Below are 15,345 nucleotides of genomic sequence, written 5' to 3'. Positions count from 1 at the left end.
ACAGTGAGACACACTTGCAAGTGACCCAAGTAAAGGAAATGGGCGTGAAATTAAACAAAAGGGGCTATCCCATGACAGACATCTGCAAAATACAGGAGAAACTGTTGAGTTCTGATACCTCACAAGACACTAGGGCTCCTATCAAGGACATGTCTGAACAACTTAATCTGATTACTACGTTCACACCCGGATGTGAACGTCTATCCAATGCTGTACGTCGCCATTGGCCGGTAGTGGGTACTGATCCCATGTTACCCTTTCAGAGGATGACCACTCCAAGGTTGGTCTACCGGAGGGCAAGGAATCTGAGGGATATCCTTGTCAAATCAGACCCTGTGGACCATTACAAAAAGGAAACATGGCTCAAGTCATTAAAGAAGGGCTGCTTCCCCTGCGGGAGTTGTACTACATGCAACAGTATGTGTAAGGGAGACACTTTTCAACATCCCCACAAAAATCAACGGTTTAAAATAAACTACCGTCTTAGTTGCACCAGCACCTTTGTGATCTACATGCTGACTTGCCCGTGTTCACATGTGTACATAGGAAAAACGATAACTTCCTTCCGTGACAGGATGGCAAATCATCGCCACGCTATTCGTGAAGCTCTGAAGAATGGTGATTCAGACCAGCCGGTGGCACGCCACTGTGCACACTTTAAACATCCGGTGTCTAGTATCAGATCAATGCTAATTGACCATTTCCCACCCAATCCAAGGGGTGGTGATAGAGGAAAGAAATTACTCCAATGCGAGAGCAGGTGGATATACAAATTGGGAACTATGGCCCCAAGAGGACTTAATACCACATTGGATTTTAGCCCTTTCTATTAATGGCTAATCTAATGCCCACTTGACATTGAGGGTCCTTGGGTGTCCACTGTTTGGATAACTACCATACTCCTATGGGTTCGATGGGTACACAAGATTGACTATTAGTTTTCATTAATTTTCATTAATTAATTGAGTCAGGTCCTATCATTAATAATGTGATCATGAATTTCTTCTGTACATATATTTGTCATGTAATACTGGTCCATCTTTATATCACCTCTGCGGATGTGATTTATCTTCAAGATGCGTTTACCCTATTACACAGTATACATATGAGTTGTATATTTGTATATGCACTCTTTGTTCACTATTTAAGTACATATTCAGTAGTTTATTTATGTGGATATAGGGTTTAAACATCTGATAATTTATGCATCTAAATTGCCTCCATCTCAGCCACATACTAAGAAACACCCGGAGCGGCTCTTGCAATAGCAGTTTGCTTGCTTACGTTGGTTGCCTATAGCAACCGCTGCGCTTCATGAAACTATAGTTTTCTGAATATGCGCAGAATATGTCCTGGTGATTTCCTGGTATTCGGCTAGCACGCCGAAGTGATGCTTTTGACGTTGTCAGGACAACGCCGTGCGATGCGTCATCACGCTAGGCACGGCTAACGTGTCAGCGTGACGTCAGAATTTGGAGATCGAATGAGCGTGTTACAGGAATGGCGGTAAAATTTAAGGGGTATTTTCTCTATTTAAGGGGTTTGTTTTTAAATGTATATTATCTGATTTCGGGTGCTTAGTTGCACTCTGCTTCTGTACATTCTTGTTGTGTAACATTGACAAAGGCACAATGTAGTGCCGAAACGTTTGTTTTTTAAACTGAAGAAATAAATTTGTATTTTTACTGCAAAGACCAGTGAGCTGCCTGCTTCTTGGAGAAACTAGGTATTGTACTAGCAGTGCACCGTGGCATTACTTATGGTATGATTGTGCAATTCTATCCATGATATTACGTATATACATATAAGTGAATTGGAGCCCTTTGCAGTCAAGTAGATAGAAACATGTAAAAACATATTTATGCAATATTCATATTTAATAAACTGTTTAACTATGTATTTGCTGTAAATATTTCACATTCCAATGTTCTTCACATGGGGAAAATGTTCTAAGTACTTTTAAATAGATATTACTATAAATATCTGTATATATTTATACTTACATATAATTATAAATAGGTATATATATATATATATATATATATATATATATATATATATATATATATATATATATATATGTATATATATTGGTATAGATAGATATTTTACAAAAAAATCATGTCCTATTAGCGCATGAGCAAAAACTTTTTAATTTTAACTTGTAATACACTTGCAACCTGATGGTCATAAAAAGCCAAGGTCTAGGGGGTTAACCTGTGAGCGGGACTGCAAACTACCGATCCACTCTGTCAGGGTTTTTTCCCTGTTTTGTTTGCCATATGCTGCTGGCAGCCATTTTACTCACCTCTCTTGCTTACTCTGGTGCATACTTTGTGATGCTGCTCATTTCCTGCACTTCCCTTTATGGCCAGACTGTGCGAGACAGGATGCAGTCTCAGAATTGTGATGTCATCATTTATTATTTAAAGGGCTTCTGTTCAGTATGCTTTGCCCTTGCGTTGTCTCAGACCTGTTTGTGAGAGCTCCTGTGTATTACCTGGCTGTCTGACGTCCCTCCTGGTTCCTGATCCCTGGCTTGTTCCTGACTCTGCTGCTCTCCTTGTTCCTGATTCCGGCTCGTCTGACTACTCGCTTTGACTCCTGACTCGGCTCATCTGACTATTCGCTTTGGCTCCTGACTCGGCTCGTCTGACTACCAGCTCTGGTTTTGATTCCAGGCTTGTTATTTTACTTGTGGACTTTTATTTATTTTTTATTAATAAAGGTGTGATTATTTTTGCACTTCTCATCTCAGTCTGATTCCTGGCACCCTGACATTACGCAAGGGCCATGAACCCTGATGGTGCTAATAATCCACCTTTACCTGCCATAATTTCCAGGATAGATTAACAGGATCACTGCTTGGATCAATTTGCACTAGCCCTGCAAACCCTGCTGACTCACACTGCACATTTAGACCAAAGTGTCCCGCAAGTTATGGCTGCTCCTGTTTCCGCCACTGCACCTAGTCCTACCAGGAGCATGTCTGGTTCTGCACCGCTACCTCAGCGATACGGAGGCGATCCTAATTAGTGCAGAGGGTTTTTGAACCAGGTGGGCATTTAATTTGAGATGTTACCTCAGGCGTTTCCCTCTGACAGAGCTAAGGTGGGATTCCTCATCTCGTTATTCTCTGACAGAGCTCTTGCCTGGGCTAATCCCTTGTGGGAGACTAATAAACCTGTGATTTCAAATTACCCTGAATTTGTGGCCTCCTTTCAAAGGGTATTTGATGTTCTGGCTGGCTCCTCCTCTGCTGCTAAACGACTCATGTCCATTCAGCAAGGTACAAGATCTGTTGCTCAGTATGCCATTGAGTTCTGTACGCTTGCTACAGAGGTAGGTTGGAACAATGAAGCCATTGTTGCCGCCTTCTTTCATGGGCTCTCTGATGCGATTAAAGACAAAGTTGCTGCCAGAGATTTACCAGAAGATCTCGAGGCATTGGTGTCTTTTTTGATCCTAATTGACATCAGACTAAGTGAGTGGCCCTCTTTCAAGGAGCGCTTGCGGAAGCCTCCTGTTCCATTGTCTCTTACATGTTCGTTCCCACCCATGCCTCCCTCTCCTCCCATGCCTCCTGGTCCCGAGTCACCAGGTACTGCTGAGCTGATGCAGTTGGGATTCACGCGTCTCTCCCTGGCGAAGAGGGCCTTTAGGAGGAGGGAGGGGCTCTGCCTCTATTGTGCGTTACAGGGCCACCTTTTGAAGTCTTGTCCTACACGGCCGGGAAACGCTCACACCTAAGGTCCTGTCTGGGGCAGACCTTGGGTGGTTTATCCTCATCCCCGGAACCGCTAAAGGAGAAACCTTTGGTCACGGTTGTCCTTTCCTGGGTGGACTCCTCCATAGTCACCCAGGCTCTTGTTGACTCTGGTGCTGCGGGCTATTTCATTGAGAGTGCTTTTGTATCAAAGCACTCCATTCCTGTTTTGCCTCGGTCCATTCCGCTTGCTATTGAGGACATTGATGGCAGGCCCCTTCAGCCCGCACTCGTTACTCACGAAACTGCTCTGTTATCCATGGCTGTCGGGCTCTCCATTTTGAAACCCTCCAGTTCCAGGTGATAAACTCTCCGCATTTTCCGGTTATTCTTGGTTATTCCTGGCTCCGAAAGCACAATCCCAGTCTTGACTGACGCAGGTCCAAAATTTTGTCGTTGTCTCTGCAATGTATTTCCACTTGTCTTCAGAAACCAGTTAAAGTCTTGTGCACGTCTTCGGTATCTCAATTGCCAGAGGAGTACCAGGAATTCCTAGACGTTTTGACAAGGTGCGTGCCGGTACGTTGCCTCCTCAACGATCTTACAATAGTGCCATAGACCTGCAACCCGGAGCCATTCCTCCTCGGGGCCGGGTTTACCCTCTATATGTTGCGGAGAATTGTGCTATGGAGCAGTATGTTTCCGATGCTCTGTCGTGGTGGATCATTCGCAAATCCTGCTCTCCTACAGGGGCTGGCTTCTTCTTTGTGAAGAAAAAGGGTGGTGATTTAAGACCATGCATCAATTATAGGGGTCTCAATCAACTGACCATTAAGAATGCTTACCCTATTCTGCTCATTACGGAACTCTTTGACCACCTCAAGGGAGCTACGGTCTTTACTAAACTTGATTTGAGAGGAGCGTACAATCCCGTTAGGATCAAGGAGGGCCACGAATGGAAAACAGCATTTAACACCAGGAGTGGGCATTATGAGTATCTTGTAATGCCCTTTGGCCTATGTAATGCTCCTGCTGTTTTCCAGGAATTTATTAATGATGTCCTATGAGATATGTTGCAACAGTGTGTTGTGGTGTACTTAGACGACATCCTCATACACTCACCCACACTTGAGGCTCATTGTTCTGATGTTACACGGGTTCTTCAGAGACTACGTGAGAACGGCCTGTTTTGTAAAATCGAGAAATGTGAGTTCCATCAGACTCAAGTAACCTTTCTAGGTTATGTTATCTCCGTTGCAGGGTCTTCGGTCTATTCAATGTTTTTTGGGGTTCGCCAATTACTATAGAAAGTTTAGTAAAATATTTTCTTCCTTGGTCAAACCTATCACAGACATGACCCGTAAAGAGAATGATCCACTCCATTGGTCACCTACTGCAATTAAGGTCTTTGATAGTCTTAAGACTGCCTTTGCTGCCACTCCAGTTCTGGCTCATCCTAACCCTGTCCTGCCTTTCGTTCTTGAGGTCAATGCGTCTGAGACTGGAGTAGGTGTCCTCTTGTCTCAACGTCTTACGCCTGATGGTTCCTTGCATCCGTGTGGTTTCTTCTCTAAGAAATTGTCTCCAACGGAGTGCAATTATGAAATTGGCGACAGGGAATTACTGGCCATAATTTTGGCACTCAAGCAATGGAGGCATCTTCTCAAGGGTACTAGCGTGCCATTGCTCATTCTTACTGACCACAAGAATTTAACCTATCTATCTGAAACAAAACGTTTGTCGCCCCGACAGGCCAGATGGGCGCTATTTTTGTCTCGGTTTAATTATTTGGTCTCCTACCTGCCTGGTAGTAAGAATGTTAGGGCTGATGCCCTCTCTCGACAATTTTCACCTCTGTCCAAGGAGGAGTCTGTACCTACTCCAGTTATACATCTTGACCATATTTTGACTACCATACATACTAATTTGACTTCCTCCTTGGGGGAGGAGATCCTGGCTGCACAAACCAATGCACCTCATGAGAAACCTAGTTTTAAGTGTTTTGTTCCTGAGAATCTTCAAACTAAACTTTTGCACACTTACCACTATCCTAAAGCCGCAGGTCACCCAGGCAAGAACCAAATGATTTGGTCTGTCACTTGACAATTCTGGTGGCCAGCTCTTCGTTCTGATGTTGCTGCGTATGTTGCCTCCTGCTCAGTTTTTGCACAGAATAAGACTCCTCAATGTCTTCCTGTGGGTCTTCTTCAACCTATTGCTAATGGTGAGCATCCTTGGACACATCTTTCCATGGACTTCATTGTCAAGCTCCCTGTTTCCAATGGCAATACTGTTATCCTTATGGTGGTTGACTGAAGTTAATAATAATAATAAATGAAGAAGTCAGGGATAACAAAGACACACAGATGTTCCCTGAGATCCTCTAGGAGGCGCTAGGAGTGGTAAACCGTGAAAAATAATAATTAAAGAGATCTACACAAATTAAGTAAATCTAAAAAAGTAAGCACACAATGCAATAATATGAAGCAATGTCTAAATGACACAGTGACTGGGATAAATTCTCCAAAATACAAAAGCTGAAATATTACCACTGGCACATATGTGAAAGCCAAAAAAGTCCAGAAAAATGTCAGCTTGATTCAAAATCCTTGAGGCTGGAAAATGTATTTGATTGCAGAGAAGAACCAGGAGGCAGCTCTCTAACAGCATACGATAATAGGCAATCTGTTATAAAGATACAATAGATAGAGGCGCCAATAGTGCCGATCAATGAGGAATCTCAGGAACTACCAGTAAGAGATATACACAGGGTACTCACTTGTAACAAAGGCACTCAGTTATGCCCATAGAGACAGGCTGGATTTTTACAGCAGTCCAGCTAGCTGATCAGGGCCCCATGGACAGCTCCAAGGTGCAGGAGATCATCAGGTCCAAAGTATATACCAAGATATATACAAGCAGGAATATAGGAACAGGAACTCACACCCTAATAGTAGCGTAGCTCCAATATATAATTGACACTTAGAGTTGGTAAAATAAAAACAGGTTTATTTAAAAATTGTAAAATACACAACTCATTATTGTGCCAAATAAAATCTTGGATAAGAGGAGGAACAATGCAACGCGTTTCTCAGTAAAACTGTTTCATCAGACATGTCTCACATCAGTTTGTTTGATCCCTATATAGGGCTACGCTACTAACAGTACCCCTATTCCCAAGTTTACGTTAAATGTTTTTTCAGTGATAATAATGAACCCTGTAATATACTCTATTAATAAGTGTGGTATTGGGCTTTACGCTATGTAATTTTTAATGTCACGAGTGGTTAATTTGTCATTTTTCCTTTTTTCCATTATTTGAGCCTGCTGATAGGTAAAAGGGCCTGTCAATCATATATTACGGTGATGGATTGCTCAGTTAGCCAATCCTATCAACCGCAGTAAGTGTTTCTAATCATCCACTCATTAATAGAGTATATTACAGGGTTCATTATTATCACTGAAAAAACATTTAACATAAACTTGTCATATATTTATGGCTCAAATAACATTGCAGCAAGGGTGTGTGTGCAGATGAAGGGTTTTAATTGGTTGATCTACTTGTATTGAGAGCGGTGGGAATAGGGGTACTGTTAGTAGCATAGCCCTATATAAGGATCAAACAAACTGATGTGAGATATGCCTGATGAAACAGTTTTACTGAGAAACGCGTTGCATTGTTTCTCCTCTTATCCAAGATTTTATTTGGCACAATAATGAGTTGTATATTTTACAATTTTTAAATAAACCTGTTTTTATTTTACCAACTCTAAGTGTCAATTATATCTTGGAGCTATGCTACTATTAGGATGTGAGTCCCTGTTCCTGTATTCCTGCTTGTATATATCTTGGTATATACTTTGGACCTGATGATCTCCTGCACCTTGGAGCTGTCCGTGGGGCCCTGATCAGCTAGCTGGACTACAGTAAAAATCCAGCCTGTCTCTATGGGCATAACTGAGTGCCTTTGTTACAAGTTAGTACCCTGTGTATATCTCTTACTGGTAGTTCCTGAGATTCCTCATTGATCTGCACCATTGGCGCTTCTATCTATTGTATCTTTGAAGAAGTTGCCTACCACTCAGGAGCTTGATTAAATTTTTGCCCGGGAGGTCTTCCGTTTACATGGGTTACCCAAGGAGATAGTGTCGGAACCGGGGTAGCCAGTTTTTCTCCAGATTTTGGCGTTCCTTTTGTGCTCAAATGGGGATCCAGCTTTCTTTCTCCTTGGCATATCACCCTCAATCCAATGGGGCTGCGTAATGGTCTAATCAAGCTCTGGAACAGTTGCTATGTCTCAGATCACCACAATAATTGGTCTGAGCTGTTACTTTGGGCAGAGTTTGCTCGTAATAGTGCTATTAATGCTTCCTCCAAGTTATCCCCGTTCATGGCGAATTATGGGTTTCAACCATCCTTGTTGCCTGATTCATTCATGTCTCAGGGTATTCCGGCTTTGGAGGAGCATCTCCGGCAACTCCGTTCCACGTGGGTGCAGATTCAGGATTGCCTTCATTGTTCTATGCAGAGCCAAAAGTTTCACGCTGATCGTAGGCGTCTGTCCGCACCTTCCTACCAGGTTGGTGAGAGAATTTGGCTGTCCTCCTGCAACTTGAACCTTCGTGTGTCTTCCAATAAACTGGCTCCCCATTATGTTGGTCCTTTTCAAATACTCCGACTGGTCAATCCTGTGGCCTACGCTCTTGATCTTCCTCCTGCAATGCGCATCTCCAATGTTTTTCATGTCTCCCTCTTGAAACCATTGGTTTGTAATCCGTTTACCACTGTGTTTCCTCGGCCCCATCCTATGTTTGTTGACAACCATGAGGAGTATGAGGTCAGCAGCATTATTGACTCTCGTATGTCCAGGGGCCACGTACAGTATTTGGTTCACTGAAGGGGCTACGGTCCAGAGGAGCGTTCATGGGTTCCCTCCTCTGATTTTCGTGCTCCTGCCCTCCTCTGTGCTTTCCATGCCTGTTTCCCCAATTAGCCTTTTGTCCTCCCGCGGGGGAGGGGTCGTTGAGGGGAAGGTACTGTCAGGGTTTTTTCCCTGTTTTGTTTGCCATGTGTGCTGCTGGCAGTTATTTTACTCACCTCTCTTGCTTACTCTGGTGCATACTGTGTGATGCTGCTAATTTCCTGCACTTCCTTTTATGGCCAGACTGGTGTACATCATCCGTGTGAGACAGGATGCAGTCTCAGAATTGTGATGTCATCACTTATTATTTAAAGGGCCTCTGCTCAGTATGCTTTGCCCTTGCATTGTCTCAGATCTGTTTGTGAGAGCTCCTGTGTATTACCTGGCTGTCTGATGTCCCTCCTGGTTCCTGATCCCTGGCTTGTTCCTGACTCTGCTGTTCTCCTTGTTCCTGATTCTGGCTCATCTGACTACTGGCTTTGGCTCCTGACTCGGCTCGTCTGACTATTTGCTTTGGCTCATGACTCGGCTCGTCTGACTGCCAGCTCTGGTTTTGATTCCTGGCTTGTTATTTTACTTGTGGACTTTTTATTATTTTTTGCTATTAATACAGGTGTGATTATTTTTACACTTCTCGTCTCAGTCTGATTCCTGGCACCCTGACACACTCGTAATCTAGCCCTAAGACAATACACAGATATGTTCTCGAGAGGATTAGGAACTGCCTCAAAGTTGTCTCTGGAAATCATAACGATGGAGGATGGTGAATTAATATTGACTGTTTTTCATACGATCCGATGAGCATTCATTTTGGGAGGATCTAAATTTAAGGGCTATGACTTTGACAAAATAGTTTTGAATTCTTTTAAATGGAATCCTTACCATTCAATTAATACAGACCAGTACTTACTATGTGGACAACATATGTTACATAGCAGTGCAGGGTTGACCCCTATTGCGGTACAGGTACAGCTAGCAGAGCCATAGATAAAGTACCTGCACTGATATCATGTAGCTTAGACAAGACCTACCTATATCCTAGAAGGGACCATGCTGTGATAGACCTCAATTTTTTATGCACACTCATAAGTGGACAAGGAACCAACGTTTATGACGAGTCGACAACTCATAGATCTTGCCACTGGATTTATCATTGTCCCACACCAAGGATTTCAGCACTCTCTATCATGGTGGCATTTTGACCTGGTAATCTGGCTAGTGAAATAGAAGTATGCTTCCCAAAAAAATGCTGAAACCCTCTTCAACATTCCCCAGCTTCAGCTTGTTATTGCTCCTGAGGTAATGGGGGATATCTAAGTTTATGGCCTGATAACAGGTATGCATTGGACAAAGAATAGACAGAGTGGTGGACAACCAATCATCCCCTACTCACTTCTGAAAGATAGCTGGGTTCATTGTAAGAGATATAATCCATTTGTTCTGTGTTACTGTTTATGTTCTACTACACAAAGTGAGTTATTTCAGAAGAGTCATGGGTTTTATTTTTGTGTTGGTAAAACCCTAATGTTAGATTCTGGACTATTCATCTATTGTTTGTGTAGTGTACAAATGCTAGACTTCCTTGTTAGATTTGTTCCCTATTTACATACTAATAGCTGGGGAATGCCTGGTGAGAGATGTATAGAAGACTTACTAACTTACTGTTATTGATACTCTTTGTTTAAGTGTAGTTGCTTGTATTGCCTAAATTATTCTAGTAATATCTGTACTTGTAGCTGTTATAGTGCACTATTTTCTCATAGATTTGTATTAGTATCTTGTTTAGTCATTTTATGATTCTGTGTGCTATAGAGACCCAAAAGTGGTCTTTATATCAAACATCCCTATATAATTCATATGTTATTGTGACCAAGAGGCCCAAGAGAGGCCTTCTATATGGTGTTGAGGATCTATATTTATGTAGATGGTTAAGCACATTAACTGAGGTTTCTTCCAACTTTTCTAATGTTTCCTTTAGACAAGGTTATATGTCTCATGTACTTTGTTCAATGTTGAACTCTAGATATGTCATATATACCTGAGAAATTATTTTCATATGCTTTTGCAAAATCTATAATTGTATGTTAAAACCTCAATAAAAAGTACTCTATAAAAAAAAAATCTACTAATATTGAAGTTAACGTGTGTCTGAGTAGCAGCAGTTCACTTTATACTGTATCTGGGACGAGTAGTGCTGGTTTAAGGGCCACTTGTAAATATACTCTTTTTTTTTCTCTTTAAATAAACTCCAAAGTTTGTTTAGTGTGCATATTTAAAAATGTACAGTCTATCTCAAAATGTTTAATATCCTTTTAACCAGTGGCGTCACTAGCGTTGGTGTAACCGGGTGCGGTAAGTTATGGTGTCACCCCCCTCCAGAAAGCAGACACACAAAAACACAGGCACACACACATACAAACACTCAGACACCCTCAGACACACTTAAAAACACACTCAGATGCACACACAAACACTCGGAAACACACTCAGACACACACACAAAAACACTAACACACAAAAACACTCAGGCACACACACAAACACTTAGACACACACACACACACACACAAACACTCAGGCACACACACACAAAAACACTCAGACACACACACACCCCCTAGTGACGCCACTGCTTTTAACCCCTATCACAATAAATAGAGAACAATAGAAAATAGCCCTATATCCCAAGGAAATAATGTAATTCCCGCACAGACCCCTAACACTAGAATAAATATTTATGGGTTTAAATCATACTCCAATGCAATAAACCTCCACCACACAAACTCCTCCAATCTACTTGCCTCATTTTAAGGAGCCAATCCAGACTTTATACTGAAGTAGACAAGGCTAGTCACAGTCATTATGATAACATAAAACATCATTGTTTTGCAGTTTATTATCTGATAAACTCCTCTGAGGCTATTTATAGACAGATAAGCAGCATGGTCAGGCTTTAGAGATCTACAGTGTGCATTTCCAGTTCTGAGAGTTTGAAAATCCACAATTTCCAGAGCTAAAAATGGGACAAAAAAGATATTACAAAGTTGTTTTACTACTCAAATTAAAACTTTTACATTACAGTCTCAAGGTGTGTAAGATCAGCAAATACATATTCAAATGATTTATCATTTCTGAAATATCCATTAAGACTGTGAGGCCTACTTATCAAGCCGTCAACCGCAAATACACTGGAATTCCGCAGCGTAATTGTGGAGCGCTTGATTCCCCTTAGTTATCAAAGATACAAGTAATTTTGTCCACAGCACTATAATGTCAATTCTTTTTATTTTCTGTTAAACATACAGATATAAAATGCTTTTTATATCTGTATGTTTAACAGAAAATAAAAAGAATTGACATTATAGTGCTGTGGACAAAATTACTTGTATCATAGATGTTAGGGGACCCTGGCAGAGCCCCTGTCTTCACAAGCACTATTCTCCGGTTTGTTGCTGTACTACACTGCTTGTATTGACTTAGTTATCAAAGCCTACAGACCGGCCAAAGTTGAAATTTGTGACGTAACATATGATCTGCCGGTCTCAGTCCGACACAGATTGATGCTTACGTCATTACAGATGTTCTGAATGCAAATTCCGCACTATCTGACTACTTTTGCTAGTTAACAAATATCTAACAGATACGCTCAACACTATTCCGGCCCTGCGTACCTGCTTTTCAATCCGCCGTCCTGGAGGCCGCGGATGCCATAGGAATCAATGGGAGTCTGAAAGCAGCAAAAGCTCATGTTCGCTGCTACCCTATATCCCATTGATTCCTATGGGAGAATAAAAGTTATGTTTACACCTAACACCCTAACATGTACCCCAAGTCTAAACACCCCTAATCTGCCGCCCCCTACACCGCCACCACCTACATTATACTTATTAACCCCTAATCTGCCGCCACGCCACCGCCGCCACCTACATTATACTTATTAACCCCTAATTTACCGCCCCCTATACCGCCGCCAACTACATTATACTTATTAACCCATAATCTACCGCACCGCCACCGCCGCCACCTACATAAAGTTATTAACCCCTATCCCGCCATTCCCGGAGCCCACCGCAACTAAATAAATGTATTAACCCCTAAACCCCTGGCCCCCACATCGCCATAAACTAAATTAAACTATTAACCCCTAAACCTAACAACCCGCTAACTTTATATTAAACATTAACTCATCCCTATCTTATAATAAATTTAAACTTACCTTTAGATTTAAATTAAATTATATTAAACTATTAATTAACCTACTCTAACTATTATACTAAAATTACATTAAACTATCTTAAACTAAAAATTAATCTACCCTAACTGTTATACTAAAATTACATTAAACTACAAATTAAATTAACTATGGCCTAGATTTGGAGTTTTGTCGGTAAGGACCCGCGTAGCTAACGCCGGCTTTTTTCTGGCCGCACCATAAAAATAACTCTGGTATTGAGAGTCCACATAAAGGTTGCGTTAGGCTCCAAAAAAGGAGCGTAGAGCATTTTTAACGCAACTTCAACTCTTGATACCAGAGTTGCTTACGGACGCGGCCAGCCTCAAAAACGTGCTCGTGCACGATTCCCCCATAGGAAACAATGGGGCTGTTTGAGCTGAAAAAAAACCTAAAACCTGCATTGTTTGCTATGCGTAAACACTTCCTACGTCTGCACCTAACACTCTAACATGTACCCCGAGTCTAAACACCCCTAACCTTACACTTATAAACCCCTAATCTGCCGCCCCCGCTATCGCTGACCCCTGCATATTTTTTTTAACCCCTAATCTGCCGCTCCGTAAACCGCCGCTACTTACATTATCCCTATGTACCCCTAATCTGCTGCCCCTAACACCGCCGACCCCTATATTATATTTATTAACCCCTAATCTGCTTCCCACAACGTCGCCTCCACCTGCCTACACTTATTAACCCCTAATCTGCCGACTGGAGCTCACCGCTATTCTAATAAATATATTAACCCCTAAAGCTAAGTCTAACCCTAACACTAACACCCCCCTAAATTAAATATAATTTTAATCTAACGAAATTAATTAACTCTTATTAAATAAATTTGAATCAAGTTCAATCCGATTGGCTGATTGGATCAGCCAATCAGATTGAACTTGATTCTGATTGGCTGATTCCATCAGCCAATCAGAATATTCCTACCTTAATTCCGATTGGCTGATAGAATCCTATCAGCCAATCGGAATTCGAGGGACGCCATCTTGGATGACGTCCCTTAAAGGAACCATCATTCTTCAGTTGGACGTCGCCGGATGAAGATGGGTACGCGGTGGAGGTCTTCAGGATGGAGCCGGTCGTCATCGGATGAAGATAGAAGATGCTGCTTGGATCAAGATGGTTGCCGGTCCGGATCGCCTCTTCTTCCCGGATAGGATGAAGACTTTGGAGCCTCTTCTGGACCTCTTCAGCCACCGGATGATGGATCGCCAGCCCCCGCTTGGGTTGGATGAAGATTTTGGAGCCAGGACGGATCGGTGAAACCTGGTGAGGTGAAGACAAGGTAGGATGATCTTCAGGGGCGTAGTGTTAGGTTTATTTAAGGGGGGTTTGGGTTAGATTAGGGGTATGTGGGTGGTGGGTTGTAATGTTGGGGGGGGGTATTGTATGTTTTTTTTTTACAGGCAAAAGAGCTGAACTTCTTGGGGCATGCCCCGCAAAGGGCCCTGTTCAGGGCTGGTAAGGTAAAAGAGCTTTGAACTTTATTAATTTAGAATAGGGTAGGGCATTTTTTATTTTGGGGGTCTTTGTTATTTTATTAGGGGGCTTAGAGTAGGTGTAATTAGTTTAAAATTGTTGTAATATTTTTCTTATGTTTGTAAATATTTTTTTATTTTTTGTAACTTAGTTCTTTTTTATTTTTTGTACTTTAGTTAGTTTATTTCATTGTAGTTATTTGTAGATATTGTATTTAATTAATGTATTGATAGTGTAGTGTTAGGTTTAATTGTAGGTAATTATAGGTATTTTATTTAATTAATTTAATGATAGTATAGTGTTAGGTTTAATTGTAACTTAGGTTAGGATTTATTTTACAGGTAATTTTGTAATTATTTTAACTAGGTAGCTATTAAATAGTTCTTAACTATTTAATAGCTATTGTACATGGTTAAAATAATTACAAAGTTGCCTGTAAAATAAATATTAATCCTAAAATAGCTACAATGTAATTATAATTTATATTGTAGCTATATTAGGATTTATTTTACAGGTAAGTATTTAGCTTTAAATAGGAATAATTTATTTAATAAAAGTTAATTAATTTCGTTAGATTAAAATTATATTTAATTTAGGGGGGTGTAAGTGTTAGGGTTAGACTTAGCTTTAGGGGTTAATACATTTATTAGAATAGCGGTGAGCTCCAGTCGGCAGATTAGGGGTTAATAATTGAAGTTAGGTGTCGGCGATGTTAGGGAGGGCAGATTAGGGGTTAATACTATTTATTATAGGGTTAGTGAGGCGGATTAGGGGTTAATAACTTTATTATAGTAGCGGTGCGGTCCGCTCGGCAGATTAGGGGTTAATAAGTGTAGGCAGGTGGAGGCGACATTGAGGGGGGCAGATTAGGGGTTAATAAATATAATATAGGGGTCGGCGGTGTTAGGGGCAGCAGATTAGGGGTACATAGCTATAATGTAGGTGGCGGCGCTTTGCGGTCGGCAGATTAGGGGTTAATTATTGTAGGTAGCTGGCGGC

Source organism: Bombina bombina, chromosome 6 (assembly GCF_027579735.1).
Source record: "Bombina bombina isolate aBomBom1 chromosome 6, aBomBom1.pri, whole genome shotgun sequence".
NCBI classification, from domain to species: Eukaryota; Metazoa; Chordata; class Amphibia; order Anura; family Bombinatoridae; genus Bombina; species Bombina bombina.
Note: the sequence above shows the minus strand (reverse complement) of the source record.